The 18,199-nt window shown below is 42.5% G+C and overlaps 1 long non-coding RNA gene across 1 annotated transcript in view; it reads left to right on the top strand.

Moving 5' to 3' along the window:
- LOC134956846 (uncharacterized) overlaps positions 1–16,796 on the top strand; it is a 215,620-nt gene extending 198,824 nt beyond the window's left edge. Inside the window, exon 3 of the long non-coding RNA XR_010186229.1 lies at positions 16,765–16,796. This is a non-coding gene — a long non-coding RNA (uncharacterized LOC134956846). The remainder of the gene's footprint in view (positions 1–16,764) is intronic.
- Positions 16,797–18,199: the final 1,403 nt, after the last annotated feature.

Raw genomic sequence — 18,199 nt, 5'->3', positions numbered from 1 at the left:
GCTCTGGTGTGTGCTGGCATACTCTCTCTCTGTCTCCCCAAAGGACTTTGTGGGGTCCTGTCCTCAGTCAGAGCATTCCCTGTGTGTGTGCGGTGTGTCGGTATGGCTGTGTCGACATGTTGGATGAGGAAGGTTACGTGGAGGCGGAGCAGAGGCCGATAAATGGGATGTCTCCCCCTGTGGGGCCGACACCAGAGTGGATGGATAGGTGGAAGGTATTAACCGACAATGTCAACTCCTTACATAAAAGGCTGGATGACGTAACAGCTGTGGGACAGCCGGCTTCTCAGCCCGCGCCTGCCCAGGCGTCTCAAAGGCCATCAGGGGCTCAAAAAACGCCCGTTACCTCAGATGGCAGACACAGATGTCGACACGGAGTCTGACTCCAGTGTCGACGAGGTTGAGATATATACACAATCCACTAGGAACATCCGTTACATGATCTCGGCAATGAAAAATGTGTTACACATTTCTGACATTAACCCAAGTACCACATAAAAGGGGTTTTATTTTTGGGGAGAAAAAGCAGCCAGTGTTTTGTTCCCCCATCAGATGAATGAATGAAGTGTGTATAGAAGCGTGGGTTCCCCCGATAAGAAACTGGTAATTTCTAAAAAGTTACTGATGGCGTACCCTTTCCCGCCAGAGGATAGGTAACGTTGGGAGATATCCCCTAGGGTGGATAAGGCGCTCACACGTTTGTCAAAAAAGGTGGCACTGCCGTCTTAGGATACGGCCACCTTGAAGGAGCCTGCTGATAAAAAGCAGGAGGCTATCCTGAAGTCTGTATATACACACTCAGGTTCTATACTGAGACCTGCAATTGCCTCAGCATAAATAGTGCTGCTGCAGCGTGGTCTGATACCCTGTCAGATAATATTAATACCCTAGACAGGGATAATATTTTGCTAACATAGAGCATATTAAAGACGTCGTCTTATTTATGAAGGATGCACAGAGGGATATTTGCCGGCTGGCATCCAGAATGAATGCAATGTCCATTCTGCCAGGAGGGTATTAGAAACCCGGCAGTGGACAGGTGATGCTGCCTTTAAAAGGCACATGGAGATTCTGCCTTATAAGGGTGAGTAATTGTTTGGGGATGGTCTCTGGGACCTCGTATCCACAGCAACAGCTGGGAAGAATTTTTTTTACCTCAGGTTTCCTCACAGCCTAAGAAAGCACCGTATTTTCAGGTACAGTCCTTTCGGCTTCAGAAAAGCAAGCGGGTCAAAGGCGCTTCCTTTCTGCACAGAGGTAAGGGAAGAAGGAAAAAGCTGCACCAGACAGCCAGTTCCCAGGATCAAAAATCTTCCCCCGCTTCCTCTGAGTCCACCGCATGACGCTGGGGCTCCACAGGTGGAGACAGGTGCGGTGGGGGCGCGTCTCGGGAACTTCAGGGACCAGTGGGCTTGCCCACAGGTGGATCCCTAGGTTCTGCAAGTAGTATCACAGGGATACAGGCTGGAGTTCGAGGCGACTCCCCCTCGCCGTTACCTCACATCAGCCTTGCCTGCTGCCCTCGGAGAAAGGTAGTACTGGCGGCAATTCACAAGCTGTACTTCCAGCATGTGAAATCAAGGTACCCCTCCTTCAACAAGGCCGGGGTTACTATTCCAAAATGTTGTGGTACCGAAACCAGACGGTTCGGTGAGACCCATTATAAAATTGAAATCCTTGAACACTTATATACGAAGGTTCAAGTTCAAAATGGAATCGCTCAGGGCGATTATTGCAAGCCTGGAGAATTTCATGGTATCACTGGACATCAAGGATGCTTACCTGCATGTCCCTATTTACCCTCTTCACCAGGAGTACCTCAAAATTGTGGTACAGGATTGTCATTACCAATTCCAGACGTTGCCGTTGGTCTGTCCCCGGCACCGAGGTATTTACCAAGGTAATGGCCGAAATAATTATTCCGTACTTGGACGATCTCCTTATAAAGGCGAGGTCCAGGGAGCAGTTGTTCGTCGGAGTAGCACTATCTCGGGAAGTGCTACAACAGCACGGCTGGTTTCTGAATATCCCAAAGTCGCAGCTGGTTCCTACGACGCGTCTACTGTTCCTGGGTATGGTTCTGGACACAGAACAGGATAAAAAGGGTTTCTCCCGGAGGAGAAGTCCAAGGAGTTGTCGTCTCTAGACAGAGACCTCCTAATACAAATACAGGTGTCGGTGCATCAATGCACGCGAGCCCTGGGAAAGATGGTAGCTTCTTACGAAGAAATTCCATTCGCCAGTTCCCATGCAAGGATCTTCCAGTGGGATCTGTGGGACAAGTGGTCTGGGTCGCATCTTCAGATGCATCGGCGAATAACCCTGTCTCCAAGGGCCAGGGTGTCGCTGTTGTGGTGGCTGCAGAGTGCTCATCTTCTAGGGGGCCGCAGATTCGGCATACAGGACTGGGTCCTGGTGACCACGGATGCCAGCCTTCGAGGCTGGGGGGCAGTCACACAGGGAAGAAACTTCCAAGGCTATGGAAAAGTCAGGAGACTTCCCTACACATAAATATTCTGGAACTAAGGGCCATTTACAATGCCCTAAGTCAGGCTAGACCCCTGCTTCAACACCGGCCGGTGCTGATCCAGTAAGACAACATCACGGCGGTCGCTCATGTAAACCGACAGGGCGGCACAAGAAGCAGGATGGCGATGGCAGAGGCCACAAGGATTCTCCGATGGGCGGAAAATCATGTGTTTGTTAGCACTGTCAGCAGTGTTCATTCCCGGAGTGGACAACTGAGAAGCAGACTTTCTCAGAAGACACGACCTCCACCCGGGAGAGTGGGGACTTCATCCAGAAGTCTTCCAAGTGATTGTACACCGTTGGGAAAGGCCACAGGTGGACATAATGGCGTCCCGCCTCAACAACCAGCTACAAAGATATTGCGCCAGGTCAAGGGACCCTCAGGCGATAGCTGTGGACACTCTGGTAATACCGTGGGTGTACCAGTCGGTGTATGTGTTCCCTTCTCTGCCTCTCTTACCCAGGGTAATGAGTATAATAAGAAGGAGAGGAGTAAGAACTATACTCATTGTTCCGGGTTGGCCAAGAAGAGCTTGGTACCCAGAACTCCAAGAAATGATCTCAGAGGACCCATGGCCTCTGCCGCTCAGACAGGACCTGCTGCAGCAGGGGGCCTGTCTGTTCCGAAACGTACCGCGGCTGCGTTTGACGGCCTGGCGGTTGAACGCCGGATCCTGAAGGAAAAGGGCATTCCGGAGGAAGTTATCCCTACGCTATTTAAAGCTAGGACAGAAGTGAACGCAAACCATTATCACCGCATATGGCGGAAATATGTTGCGTGCTGTGAGGCCAGGAAGGCCCCAAAGGAGAAATTTCAGCTAGGTCGATTTCTGCACTTCCTACAGTCAGAGGTGACTATGGGCCTAAAATTGGGTTCCATTAAGGTACAGATTTCGGCTCTATCGATTTTCTTCCAAAATAGAACTGGCTTCACTGCCTGAAGTTCAGACTTTTGTTAAGGGAGTGCTGCATTGTCAGCCCCCGTTTGTGCCTCAAGTGGCACCGTGGGATCTCAACGTGGTGTTGGATTTCCTGAAGTCGCATTGGGTTGAGCCACTTAAATCCGTGGAGCTACAATACCTCACGTGGAAAGTGGTCATGCTGTGGGCCTTGGCGTCGGCCAGGCGTGTATCAGAATTGGCGGCTTTGTCATACAAAAGCCCTTATCTGTATTTTATATGGATAAGGCGGAATTGAGGACTCGTTCCCAATTCCTTCCTAAGGTGGTATCAGTTTTTCATGTGAACCAACCTATTGTGGTGCCTGCGGCTACTTGGGACTTGGAGGATTCCAAGTTACTGGACGTAGTCAGGGCCCTGAAAAGTATATGTTTCCAGGACGGCTGGAGTCAGGAAAACTGACTCGCTATTTATCCTGTATGCACCCAACAAGCTGGGTGCTCCTGCTTCTAAGCAGACTATTGCTCGCTGGATCTGTAGCACGATTCAACTTGCACATGCTGCTGCTGGACTGCCGCACCCTAATTCTGTAAAAGCCCATTCCACGAGGAAAGTGGGCTCTTCTTGGGCGGCTGCCCGAGGGGTCTCGGCTTTACAACTTTGCCGAGCTGTTACTTGGTCGGGTTCAAACATTTTTGCAAGAGTCTACAAGTTTGATACACTGGCTGAGGAGGACCTAGAGTTTGCTCATTCGGTGCTGCAGAGTCATCCGCACTCTCCCGCCCGTTTGGGAGCTTTGGTATAATCCCCATGGTCCTTACGGAGTCCCAGCATCCACTTAGGATGTCAGAGAAAATAAGATTTTACTCACCGATAAATCTATTTCTCGTAGTCTGTAGTGGATGCTGGGCGCCCATCCCAAGTGCGGATTGTCTGCAATACTTGTTTATAGTTATTGCTTAACTAAAGGGTTATTGTTGAGCCATCTGTTGAGAGGCTCAGTTATATTTCATACTGTTAACTGGGTATAGTATCACGAGTTATATGGTGTGATTGGTGTGGCTGGTATGAGTCTTACCCGGGATTCAAAATCCTTCCTTATTGTGTCAGCTCTTCCGGGCACAGTATCCTAACTGAGGTCTGGAGGAGGGTCATAGTGGGAGGAGCCAGTGCACACCAGGTAGTCCTAAAGCTTTCTTTAGTTGTGCCCAGTCTCCTGCGGAGCCGCTATTCCCCATGGTCCTTACGGAGTCCCAGCATCCACTACGGACAGTAGCGGATCTTGCCACGGGCAAGCAGGACTTTTGCCCGGGGCGCCGCCTTCCGGAGGGTGCTGGCGCCATCCGAAGGGCACCGCACCGTGGCAAGATCCGCCAATGCTGCCCGCTGTGTCCCCCGTCCGCCTCCGCTGCCCGCTGCCCGCTGCCGTCCCCGTCCGCCTCCTGTGAATGGAACTAGACGCTATGCATCTAGTTTCCCTTCGTGGAGAGTAACTTTGCTGAGCGGTGCACGATGACATCATCGCGCACCGCTCAGCATTCAAGCAGCGCTAGCAATGTACAGGGGGCGTAACTGACCACGCCCCTGTATTAGGCCACGCCCCTTTTCCTGCCCGGGTCGCAGAGCGCCCTTGAACCGGCTCTGACTACGGACTACGAGAAATAGATTTACCGGTGAGTAAAATCTTATTTTTTAGAGCATTGTAGTGTGATGACGACTACTGCATTGATAACAGACATCATACTATTATTTCACAACTATCTCAGCCTTGGTTTATTATGTAAATCATTTGCAGTGTTACTGGACTGTACACCAGCTATGCTAAGGGTTTAATTAGAAAGGAAAATCACATCTTATATAAACCTTTGTTATGTTAAAAGTAAGGTCTAATTTACAGCTTTACTCCTAAATAAGTAGAGACACATCTTCCAACACCCCAGTGGATCAACAAACTGGACAAAATTTAGTTTGACCGTTTCACTTATTTTCCAGAAACTGTCTTCATAAAGTTTAGTCCATCACAGGATTTTCTCTTTACTGTGCTGTAACTAGAGATAAGTGACAATTACAAAACTGTTCCACAGAAAATACGCTGCATTTCACATTTGGCCTTAAGGGCCGGATTCAATTACTGTAGCTGCAAAAATTAGCATGGCGAATTGAATCGGGCCCTAAGTGTTCACTGTGAAGTCCACCTAATCATTTGTGTTTAACCTGAATGTCTCAATTATTTGTTCTGTTATAATTTTTCACATTTCCCAAATTGTCCTATGTGGAACACCCTAAAAAATGGTTAGTCACACTAACTGCTGCACTGTGAAGGTGGGGGAATTTTCAGTATATACAGTATGTATATATGTGTGTGTATACAATATATATATATATATATATATATATATGAAACTAGTGAAGATAAGGGCGCCTATTTAGTGTTTCTTTAAAGAATTGACATGAAGTGAATCAAGTGATAATGTATGGACATCACTTATCTGGTATATACACTTTCTTCGGTCTCATGACCAGTGCACATATGTAAAAAGAAATAAAACAGAAATATCATAGCGCGTACAGTTTTAAAGCATATTTCACCATACAAAATAAAAGTAGTTGTATCTAAAAAACCTCCTAAGGATAAGCAAATCCTCAATGTTAAAAATCCACCAGCGGGGATTATTGGGGTTTTTCACAAAATTTTAATACAACATATAACATAGAAGGTATAAAATAGTAAAAATGCAAGCGTACAGAAGATAACAAGATTCGAGCTTATCAATCTGTATGTACAATCAGGTACATCCTGTTTTCCATAAAAATCCAATATTGGTAAAAATGCAAACGTACAGGAAATCTGAGTTAAAAAAGCTTATCTGTCCATAAGGAGGTCTCAGGTACAGCAGTCCCAACGCGTTTCGTCAGCAGTATGACTTCATCATGGGGATATAGTCAGTAGTGAACAGGTATCCTATTTATACCTGTGAGCAGTGTGAGGATCTGTCACATGGTCCAACAAGTAGTGACCTCACTTCCTGTCAAGGATAGTGAGAATATTCCAAGAGATTTGCAAGAAGGATATATAAATGAAATAAAAACAGTCTTGAAACATTTATATTCATTCATGAGACTTTTAAACTGTTTTAATAATAGGTAATGTTTGTCAGGGAAATAAGAGTCGTAAAAGACGGCGTGGAACGCACGCTGGAACGCAAAGGCGCTTCCGGGTCCGGAAAAGGAAGTTAAAACGTAACTTCCGGTAACGGGAATCACTTATATTAAATGTGGATTTAGGCTTAACAAAGTGCCCGCTGCGATCAGCCGCTGTAGGTACTGGGCGCGCTGATCGCTGATGGGCTAGCAAGAGGCCGTGCTGTATAGCACTGGAGTGACGGGCATGGTGATGCGGCGGTCGATGATGTCATTTTGTTGGTCACGTGATGCGTCATCGGACTGGTGGAACGCACACGTGACTGCTTATCTGGACCGCATCTGCATCAATTAGATGCAGTTAATGCCTCACTATCAAAACAGTTTATAAAAGAAACATGATTCAAAACAGAACACATTCATATAGCATATGTCATTCAAGTATTCTTATTAGACAAAGGATTTAATCAAAAATAAACATATTTGATGTAAAAAGAAGGTTTTCGTAGGACAGTTTCTGGCTCTTTCATGGATATGCAAAATCTTCAAACATGATAATTTCATAAATAAATTTGTAATCTTCAAAATAGTGATCTTCAAAAATGATGAACTGGACTGATGATGAGGTAAAGGGCAGGTTTTTTGTATAGAGCGGAAAAATAGTCATTATAGGGCAAGATAAATTCTTCTTCCCTGAGAATCATAGAAAAAAACAGCGTCCTTAAAAGAATTTTATTTAGTTGTATAGAAAATACGTGATAGCAAAGTGACTTTGTGTGGCATGCATAGTGTGAAAAGTTCCTTAACCAGTGTAAAATGTTGCGCAGTTTAAAAAACATGAGTATGGGGCGGAAAGTTTTTATAAAAAAGGTGCTATTTCAAAAGTCTCATTGAATCCGAGGGGTGACATAGTTTGAAGTTCATAAATCCAGTACATTTCTCTTCTGGAAAGTCTATTTAGTATGTCACCACCTCTTTCTCCTGGTTTTAAGAGTTCAATAGCCTTGAAGGTTAAATCTTCTGGATTCGAGTTGTGTTTTTCCTTAAAATGTCTTGAGACTGCATGGTTTTCTACCTTATTTTTTATTATGTTGCGGACATGTTCCTGTAGGCGGATCTTGAGAACTCGTTTGGTTTTGCCCACATATTTTAGGCCGCAACTACATTCCAAAAGATAAATAACCATAGAGGAGTTACAGTTCATAAAATCTTTAATAGTATATTCTTTAGTGTTGTTGTGGTTAGAAAAAACTCTTCTGATGGGGTGTACATATCTACACATGTTGCAATTTCCGCACTTGTAGTTGCCTTTACATTTCGGTATTGAATTTCTATTTTCTAACTGTTCTTTTTTGAGAAGACTCGGTGCCAGGATATCTTTCAAACTTCTGGTTTTACTGAAGACGATTTTTGGTTGAGGTGGGATAATGTCTTTGAGGACGGGATCAAGTAGGAGGAGATTCCAATGTTTCTTTATGGAGTTCCTGATAGTTTGTTCTTGACAGTTGTATGTGGTGATGAAGGGGACAAAGTTCAGAGAATCCTCTGTGTTTTTGTTGTTAGGAATTAGTTCGGTAGTTCCACGTGTTTTCTCCAGAGCTTTTCTGATGGTACTTTCTGGGTATTCTCGGTCTTTAAATCTTCCCGCATACAAATCAAGTTGTCTATCTTGTTCTTCTTGATTGCTGCAATTGCGTTTGATGCGATGAAACTGCGAGTATGGAATGTTGCGTTTCCAGTTCTTCGCATGGCAGCTTTTATAGTGTAAGTAGCTGTTGGTATCTACATCTTTAATGAAATTGCAGGTACTGATTTGTTGATTGGTACTTGAGAGGGTTAAATCCAGGAAATCAATTTTCATTTTGTCAAGGTGATATGTGAATTTAAAATTGTAATCATTGTTGGAGATCTGATTGAAGAACACCAAAAACTCTTCCTCTTTTCCTTCCCAGATAATGAGGATGTCATCTATGTATCTTTTGAAGAGTATCAATTGTTCTGTATTCATGTTGTTAGAATAGATGTGTTCCTCTTCCCAGCTTCCCATCAACAAATTCGCGAAGCTGGGCGCGAAGATCGTCCCCATTGCTGTCCCGCACGTCTGTATATAGAAGTTGTCCTGAAATTTGAAGTAATTATGGCGAAGAATGAAATTGATGAACTCACAGATGGCCTCCTTGTGTATTGGGGATATGTTGGCATCTCTGTCCAGATATTTCCGACAGGCTTCTATGCCTTTTTCATGTACGATACAAGTGTATAAACTTTGTACATCTATAGTTATCCAGATGTAAGTTTCTTTCCATTGTATATTGGACGTAATCCTCAACACATCATTAGTGTCTTTCAGATAAGATGGTAACTGTGTCACGTACTTCTGGAGAAATATATCTATGTATTCTGACAAGTGTGCTGTTAATGAATCATTTCCGGCTATAATTGGTCTGCCCGGCGGATTTTCAAGTGATTTATGGATTTTTGGTAAGAAATAGAATATCGGTATCACTGGATTTGATGTCATCAAATATTGAAACTCTTCTTTTTCCAAAGTGTTGTTGTGAAGGTATTGTACGAGTAGAATCCTCAGCTCTTCTATAAAAGGGTTGGTTGGGTCGTTTGGAAGCTTTCTATATGAAGAAGCATCATTCAAAAGGCGAAGAGCCTCCTTCACATAGGCATCCCGATCCATTAACACGAGTCCCCCTCCTTTGTCTGCTTGTTTGATGATTACATCCTTATTATCTTGAAGGAGTTTCAACGCTTCTTTTTCATTGTTCTTGAGATTTGATATTTTTGTCTTCTCGATCTCTCCTTCACAAAGATCTTTTTTCACCAATTCGTAAAATACGTTAATGTAGTTACCCTTTGATTCTAGGGGGTAGAATTTGGATTTCATTTTTAGACCTGATTTAGATGGTTGAGCCACAAACGTCTCAGTGTTCTTCTTGGCAAAATGTCTTTTCAATGTCAATGATCTTACAAATTTATTGAGATCGATGAATGTTTCAAATTTATTCATATGATTGGAAGGTGCGAATTTGAGTCCTTTACTAAGAAGAGAAATTTCCGCTTTACTTAATTGATGTTTTGATAGGTTAAAAATGCCTCTCTCCTTTGGGTCTATAGAAACCTCTTTTTGGAGGTGTTTTGTCCTGCCGCTGCCTCTGGTTCCTCTTCTTCTTGGTAATTTCTTTTTGTGGAGGGTTGGGCCTTGAACCTCTCTCTGAAAAAAGTCCTCCTTGTTGATTGTGAGTTGTCTACAACTGGATCCGGTGACAAAAAATCAGAATCGCTGTTCGATTCGAGGCGTTGTAGTGCCGAGAATCTATTTCCTAGAGTCACGGTTTTTATGTATGGAGAGGCATGGTTGGCCATTGTTCTTTGTCGTCCTGTGTTATTTTTCTTTTGGTATGGGGTTGTCTTCCATCTTTTCTTCCTCTGGTCTTGGAACACTGGAATACGGTACGTATTCCTATCTTGAATCCTGCTCCAATTGTTCACTTTATTTTGCAGGTAGTCTTCTTTGTCCCTAAGGTACTTCTTTTGTTTTCCCTTGATGACCTCCTCCTCTATGCGTTCTATTTTCCTGGTGAGTGTGAGGTCGTTCGCTTTGAATACCTCTTTGTCTTGGTGTTGTACAAGTATCTGTTCCTTCTTCTTATTGTCATCCTCTATCTTAATGAGGGTGACCTTTTTTTCCGAGATTATCAGTCGCATCAGATCTATAGAGCAGTTGTGGAGTATTTCATCCCATTTCTTCAGAAATTCTTGATTATCTAGACACCAAGACAAAGAGGTATTCAAAGCGAACGACCTCACACTCACCAGGAAAATAGAACGCATAGAGGAGGAGGTCATCAAGGGAAAACAAAAGAAGTACCTTAGGGACAAAGAAGACTACCTACAAAACAAAGTGAACAATTGGAGCAGGTTTCAAGATAGGAATACGTACCGTATTCCAGTGTTCCAAGACCAGAGGAAGAAAAGATGGAAGACAACCCCATACAAAAGAAAAATAACACAGGACGACAAAAAACAATGGCCAACCATGCCTCTCCATATATAAAAACCGTGACTCTAGGAAATAGATTCTCGGCACTACAACGCCTCGAATCGAACAGCGACTCTGATTTTTTGTCACCGGATCCAGTTGTAGACAACTCACAATCAACAAGGAGGATTTTTTTCAGAGAGAGGTTCAAGGCCCAACCCTCCACAAAAAGAAATTACCAAGAAGAAGAGGAACCAGAGGCAGCGGCAGGACAAAACACCTCCAAAAAGAGGTTTCTATAGACCCAAAGGAGAGAGGCATTTTTAACCTATCAAAACATCAATTAAGTAAAGCGGAAATTTCTCTTCTTAGTAAAGGACTCAAATTCGCACCTTCCAATCATATGAATAAATTTGAAACATTCATCGATCTCAATAAATTTGTAAGATCATTGACATTGAAAAGACATTTTGCCAAGAAGAACACTGAGACGTTTGTGGCTCAACCATCTAAATCAGGTCTAAAAAAGAAATCCAAATTCTACCCCCTAGAATCAAAGGGTAACTACATTAACGTATTTTACGAATTGGTGAAAAAAGATCTTTGTGAAGGAGAGATCGAGAAGACAAAAATATCAAATCTCAAGAACAATGAAAAAGAAGCGTTGAAACTCCTTCAAGATAATAAGGATGTAATCATCAAACAAGCAGACAAAGGAGGGGGACTCGTGTTAATGGATCGGGATGCCTATGTGAAGGAGGCTCTTCGCCTTTTGAATGATGCTTCTTCATATAGAAAGCTTCCAAACGACCCAACCAACCCTTTTATAGAAGAGCTGAGGATTCTACTCGTACAATACCTTCACAACAACACTTTGGAAAAAGAAGAGTTTCAATATTTGATGACATCAAATCCAGTGATACCGATATTCTATTTCTTACCAAAAATCCATAAATCACTTGAAAATCCGCCGGGCAGACCAATTATAGCCGGAATTGATTCATTAACAGCACACTTGTCAGAATACATAGATATATTTCTCCAGAAGTACGTGACACAGTTACCATCTTATCTGAAAGACACTAATGATGTGTTGAGGATTACGTCCAATATACAATGGAAAGAAACTTACATCTGGATAACTATAGATGTACAAAGTTTATACACTTGTATCGTACATGAAAAAGGCATAGAAGCCTGTCGGAAATATCTGGACAGAGATGCCAACATATCCCCACTACACAAGGAGGCCATCTGTGAGTTCATCAATTTCATTCTTCGCCATAATTACTTCAAATTTCAGGACAACTTCTATATACAGACGTGCGGGACAGCAATGGGGACGATCTTCGCGCCCAGCTTCGCGAATTTGTTGATGGGAAGCTGGGAAGAGGAACACATCTATTCTAACAACATGTATACAGAACAATTGATACTCTTCAAAAGATACATAGATGACATCCTCATTATCTGGGAAGGAAAAGAGGAAGAGTTTTTGGTGTTCTTCAATCAGATCTCCAACAATGATTACAATCTTAAATTCACATATCACCTTGACAAAATGAAAATTGATTTCCTGGATTTAACCCTCTCAAGTACCAATCAACAAATCAGTACCTGCAATTTCATTAAAGATGTAGATACCAACAGCTACTTACACTATAAAAGCTGCCATGCGAAGAACTGGAAACGCAACATTCCATACTCGCAGTTTCATCGCATCAAACGCAATTGCAGCAATCAAGAAGAACAAGATAGACAACTTGATTTGTATGCGGGAAGATTTAAAGACCGAGAATACCCAGAAAGTACCATCAGAAAAGCTCTGGAGAAAACACGTGGAACTACCGAACTAATTCCTAACAACAAAAACACAGAGGATTCTCTGAACTTTGTCCCCTTCATCACCACATACAACTGTCAAGAACAAACTATCAGGAACTCCATAAAGAAACATTGGAATCTCCTCCTACTTGATCCCGTCCTCAAAGACATTATCCCACCTCAACCAAAAATCGTCTTCAGAAAAACCAGAAGTTTGAAAGATATCCTGGCACCGAGTCTTCTCAAAAAAGAACAGTTAGAAAATAGAAATTCAATACCGAAATGTAAAGGCAACTACAAGTGCGGAAATTGCAACATGTGTAGATATGTACACCCCATCAGAAGAGTTTTTTCTAACCACAACAACACTAAAGAATATACTATTAAAGATTTTATGAACTGTAACTCCTCTATGGTTATTTATCTTTTGGAATGTAGTTGCGGCCTAAAATATGTGGGCAAAACCAAACGAGTTCTCAAGATCCGCCTACAGGAACATGTCCGCAACATAATAAAAAATAAGGTAGAAAACCATGCAGTCTCAAGACATTTTAAGGAAAAACACAACTCGAATCCAGAAGATTTAACCTTCAAGGCTATTGAACTCCTAAAACCAGGAGAAAGAGGTGGTGACATACTAAATAGACTTTCCAGAAGAGAAATGTACTGGATTTATGAACTTCAAACTATGTCACCCCTCGGATTCAATGAGACTTTTGAAATAGCACCTTTTTTATAAAAACTTTCCGCCCCATACTCATGTTTTTTAAACTGCGCAACATTTTACACTGGTTAAGGAACTTTTCACATTATGCATGCCACACAAAGTCACTTTGCTATCACGTATTTTCTATACAGCTAAATAAAATTCTTTTAAGGACGCTGTTTTTTTCTATGATTCTCAGGGAAGAAGAATTTATCTTGCCCTATAATGACTATTTTTCCGCTCTATACAAAAAACCTGCCCTTTACCTCATCATCAGTCCAGTTCATCATTTTTGAAGATCACTATTTTGAAGATTACAAATTTATTTATGAAATTATCATGTTTGAAGATTTTGCATATCCATGAAAGAGCCAGAAACTGTCCTACGAAAACCTTCTTTTTACATCAAATATGTTTATTTTTGATTAAATCCTTTGTCTAATAAGAATACTTGAATGACATATGCTATATGAATGTGTTCTGTTTTGAATCATGTTTCTTTTATAAACTGTTTTGATAGTGAGGCATTAACTGCATCTAATTGATGCAGATGCGGTCCAGATAAGCAGTCACGTGTGCGTTCCACCAGTCCGATGACGCATCACGTGACCAACGAAATGACATCATCGACCGCCGCATCACCATGCCCGTCACTCCAGTGCTATACAGCACGGCCTCTTGCTAGCCCATCAGCGATCAGCGCGCCCAGTACCTACGGCGGCTGATCGCAGCGGGCACTTTGTTAAGCCTAAATCCACATTTAATATAAGTGATTCCCGTTACCGGAAGTTACGTTTTAACTTCCTTTTCCGGACCCGGAAGCGCCTTTGCGTTCCAGCGTGCGTTCCAGCGTGCGTTCCACGCCGTCTTTTACGACTCTTATTTCCCTGACAAACATTACCTATTATTAAAACAGTTTAAAAGTCTCATGAATGAATATAAATGTTTCAAGACTGTTTTTATTTCATTTATATATCCTTCTTGCAAATCTCTTGGAATATTCTCACTATCCTTGACAGGAAGTGAGGTCACTACTTGTTGGACCATGTGACAGATCCTCACACTGCTCACAGGTATAAATAGGATACCTGTTCACTACTGACTATATCCCCATGATGAAGTCATACTGCTGACGAAACGCGTTGGGACTGCTGTACCTGAGACCTCCTTATGGACAGATAAGCTTTTTTAACTCAGATTTCCTGTACGTTTGCATTTTTACCAATATTGGATTTTTATGGAAAACAGGATGTACCTGATTGTACATACAGATTGATAAGCTCGAATCTTGTTATCTTCTGTACGCTTGCATTTTTACTATTTTATACCTTCTATGTTATATGTTGTATTAAAATTTTGTGAAAAACCCCAATAATCCCCGCTGGTGGATTTTTAACATTGAGGATTTGCTTATCATTAGGAGGTTTTTTAGATACAACTACTTCTATTTTGTATGGTGAAATATGCTTTAAAACTGTACGCGCTATGATATTTCTGTTTTATTTCTTTTTACATATGTGCACTGGTCATGAGACCGAAGAAAGTGTATATACCAGATAAATGATGTCCATACATTATCACTTGATTCACTTCATATCAAATCTTTAAAGAAACACTAAATAGGCGCCCTTATCTTCACTAGTTTCATACTTATCCTTTATGTGCCATCCAAGCACATATCACATTGTTTAAGGTTGCGGCCACCCATTAATTGGGTTAGTTATATATATTTTTTACGTTATATATATATTTATTCTTTTAAAATCACAGATTCACGTGCACTCTTAGTGCCCACTGAACGTTACCCGTGCGCCCCCGCATCTATTTGTTTTTTTTATATATATATATATATATATATATATATATATATATATATAAGCAGTGTATATATAATTGTCCGCAAATCTTTAAATAACGAGTTCTGGTAATTGGTTTACATTGAGAGTAAATTTTGATTTCCACAGAATTATCTCTTATAGAATTTGCAGAGTGAATAACATCTGTGCTAGTGCTACCAGCTATTTTTTATGATGTTTGGAGCTACTGTAAACTAAGTTGCTTATTGCAGCTCCAAGTACTGAGTCTCATTTAGGCATGAGGTTCTGCAGCCTTAAGGAGGTTTTGCCTCCATAAACCTCCCTTTCTGTTGTTGCTCCATCTAGACGTAGCCCTGTTTAGAAGGAAGCAGTAGCACTACAGGATAAAGAACTGGCATAGCTAAAGTTTAGCCTGATAGGCAAAATTAAATTGTGCCTTTGTATCCCTTGAAAGGGAAGCAGTTAGCTTCTCAACGGATGGGTTCCCGGCGGTCAATACACCAACGCTGGAATCATGAGGGAGGACGCAATGTCGGCATCTCCATACCAACGTTGCTCAGGATGCCGGCATCACATTACCGACAGCTGGCATCCCTGGCATCCTGCTGCGGGGGAGAGGGGGGGGGGCTAGGTTTAGGCAGGAGAAAGGGGGGTTAGGGGGAAGGGAAGGTTGGGGATAAGGACTGGGGAGGGAGGGTTAGGCACTTGGAGGTGGAGGTTAGGGTTAGGCATCAAGCAGGAAGACCTAGGTTTAGTCTGAGAGGAAAGGAGGGTTAGGGTTCTGCACCAAGCGGGGAGAGGTAGAGTTAGGCACCACCGGGGAGGGTTAGGCAGCCACAAGGGAGGGTTAGGGTAGGGAAAAGGAGAGGGTTAGGGAGATTAATGGGTGTCTGTTGGGATTCTAATGGATGAGATGCCTCTGTCAGTATACCGACTGCCGGAATCCCGTCCATTGGCAAATCATACTGAACTCCCTTGAAATTATTACATTTCATACCTTAGTCCTTTTTGTTGACGTTGCGGGTGGTGGGCAAAGAATAGGAGGCTTCTCTAGGATGTTAGCCTTTTTCTCTCAGCTGTGAGGCATTATCTGCCTTTGCTTATGTGCCTAGTGGTGCAGGAGCCACAGGAATTAGATAAACTGGCAATTTTCCTGTTGACCCTATCACTATTTCCTGTGTTGCAGAGGTGAAAGAAGCACCACTTCTGTCTTTTGGACACCTCAGCAGTGACTAGTGTGTAGAATAAGGCTGCCTTTGCTAATGCTGTCCCTGAACCCAAGAGTACAGCATTGCATAAATGGAAATCTCCAAACACCTCCTCCCCCATGTACGAGTTCTTCAACCTATAACATAGAGGGACCCTACATTGCTTTATCTGTAGTACCCAGAACAAAGGTTAGACCAGATATACACCTAGGGACTAGTGGCAGTATGGCCCACATCCTGGCCTTACTCCTCAGCTTCATAAGAGCCTGCTTAGGTTCTCAATCGCAAAGCCAGCACCTCTTTCTGAGCTTAGGCACTGGACTCCATGGGGGAGATGTAAGAAGAGGTGGGAAGTGTCAAATGCACTATAACCAGCGCTACACTTACAACAAATATCAGTATATATGAAGCATATGGAACATCATTCAGATGTTGTATAAAAACGTTAAGCACAGGATCTGTCTGGATGGACGAGTAGTGGTCTCTCATTCATCAGCTAAGGCTTCCATTAACACTAATCTCAATTAAAATGCATATAAGATTTATTCACAAGTAAAAACATTCTATATACCCAGTGTCTTCTGATTTTTGCTGTAAATAATGTGGCCACAAAGGTACTTTCCAACATATTTGCATATCTGCATTTCAGAATACTGACAACAGCACCCCTGAATTTTTACAGCATACAGGGCCAGTGTACATATATTTTCACTGCACCCCTGAATTTTTACAGCATACAAGACAGGACCAGTGTATATTGATTTTCACTGCAACCTAGAATAATTACAGCATACAAGACAGGGCCAGTGTACATTGATTTTCACTGCACCCTAGAATAATTACAACATACAAGACAGGGCCAGTGTACACTGATTTTCACTGCACCCTAGAATTATTACAGCATAGAAGACAGTGCCAGTGTACATTTATTTTCACTGCACCATAGAATTATTATAGTATACAAGACAGGATCAGTGTACACTGATTTTCACTGCACCTTAGAATTATTACAGCATACAAGACAGGGCCAGTGTACATTTATTTTCACTGCACCCCTGAATTTTTACAGCATACAGGGCCACTGTAATGTTATATTAACAGTAGCATCCCTATATTTTACAGCATACAGGAGCAGTGTGCTTTTAATTTTTAACAACTACACCCCTGAATTTTTACAGCATACAGGGCCAGTGTAATGTTATTTTAACAGCAGCACCCCTATATTTTTTTACAACATACAGGAGCAGTGTGCTTTTAATTTTTAACAACTGCTCCCTGAATTTTTACAGCATACAGGGCCAGTATAATGTTATTTTCATAGCAGCATCACTATATTTTACAGCATACAGGAACAGTGTGTTTTAAATTTTCAACAACTGCACCCCTGACTTTTAACAGCATACAGGGCCATTATAATGTTATTTTAACAGCAGCACCACTATATTTTACAGCATACAGTAGGACAGCTACACCCATGTACAGCTGCAGCACCCATAACAGCACATGAAACAGAAACACCAGTCAGACAGGACAGCACCCCTAACAGCACAGGGACACCACAGTGACTCTAGCAGCACCCCTACATACCAACCTCACCCGACGCCACCACCCACAGAGAGACAGAGGTCTGTCTCCCTCACTCTCCAAGTCCAGAGCGAAAATGGCGGAGAAGCACAGCTGTTTATATGGAATCCAAAACCCGCAAGAATCCGACAGCGGGATGATGACATTTTGCCTGGTTTTTGTCTTCAAGTCTGGTGAGAAGACCCGAGCCAGACTCGGACCTTGGGCTCGGAACGGGATGTTCGGGGGGGGGGGGGGGGGGGATCAGTTCTCTGTGAACCGAACCTGCTCATCTCTAATTTTAGTCCAGACATAAACTGTAGTCTACGAATACTTTAAGTCAGAATTTTAGTTAACAAAATTTACATTGCTTCCATGGAGTACATTAACCGCCCACCTCCATGATACAGTTGCAAAGTGCCATGCGATATGGGAGCCCTGGTTTACCCAATACAACTGACCTTTGCCTGGAATACTGTGAGTTTCTCCTAGGAGAACTCTGTTATGCTATTTCATGTAGA

The sequence above is a fragment of the Pseudophryne corroboree genome, chromosome 9 (assembly GCF_028390025.1).
Source record: "Pseudophryne corroboree isolate aPseCor3 chromosome 9, aPseCor3.hap2, whole genome shotgun sequence".
NCBI lineage: Eukaryota > Metazoa > Chordata > Amphibia > Anura > Myobatrachidae > Pseudophryne > Pseudophryne corroboree.
This window is presented reverse-complemented; position numbering and strand designations above follow the sequence as displayed.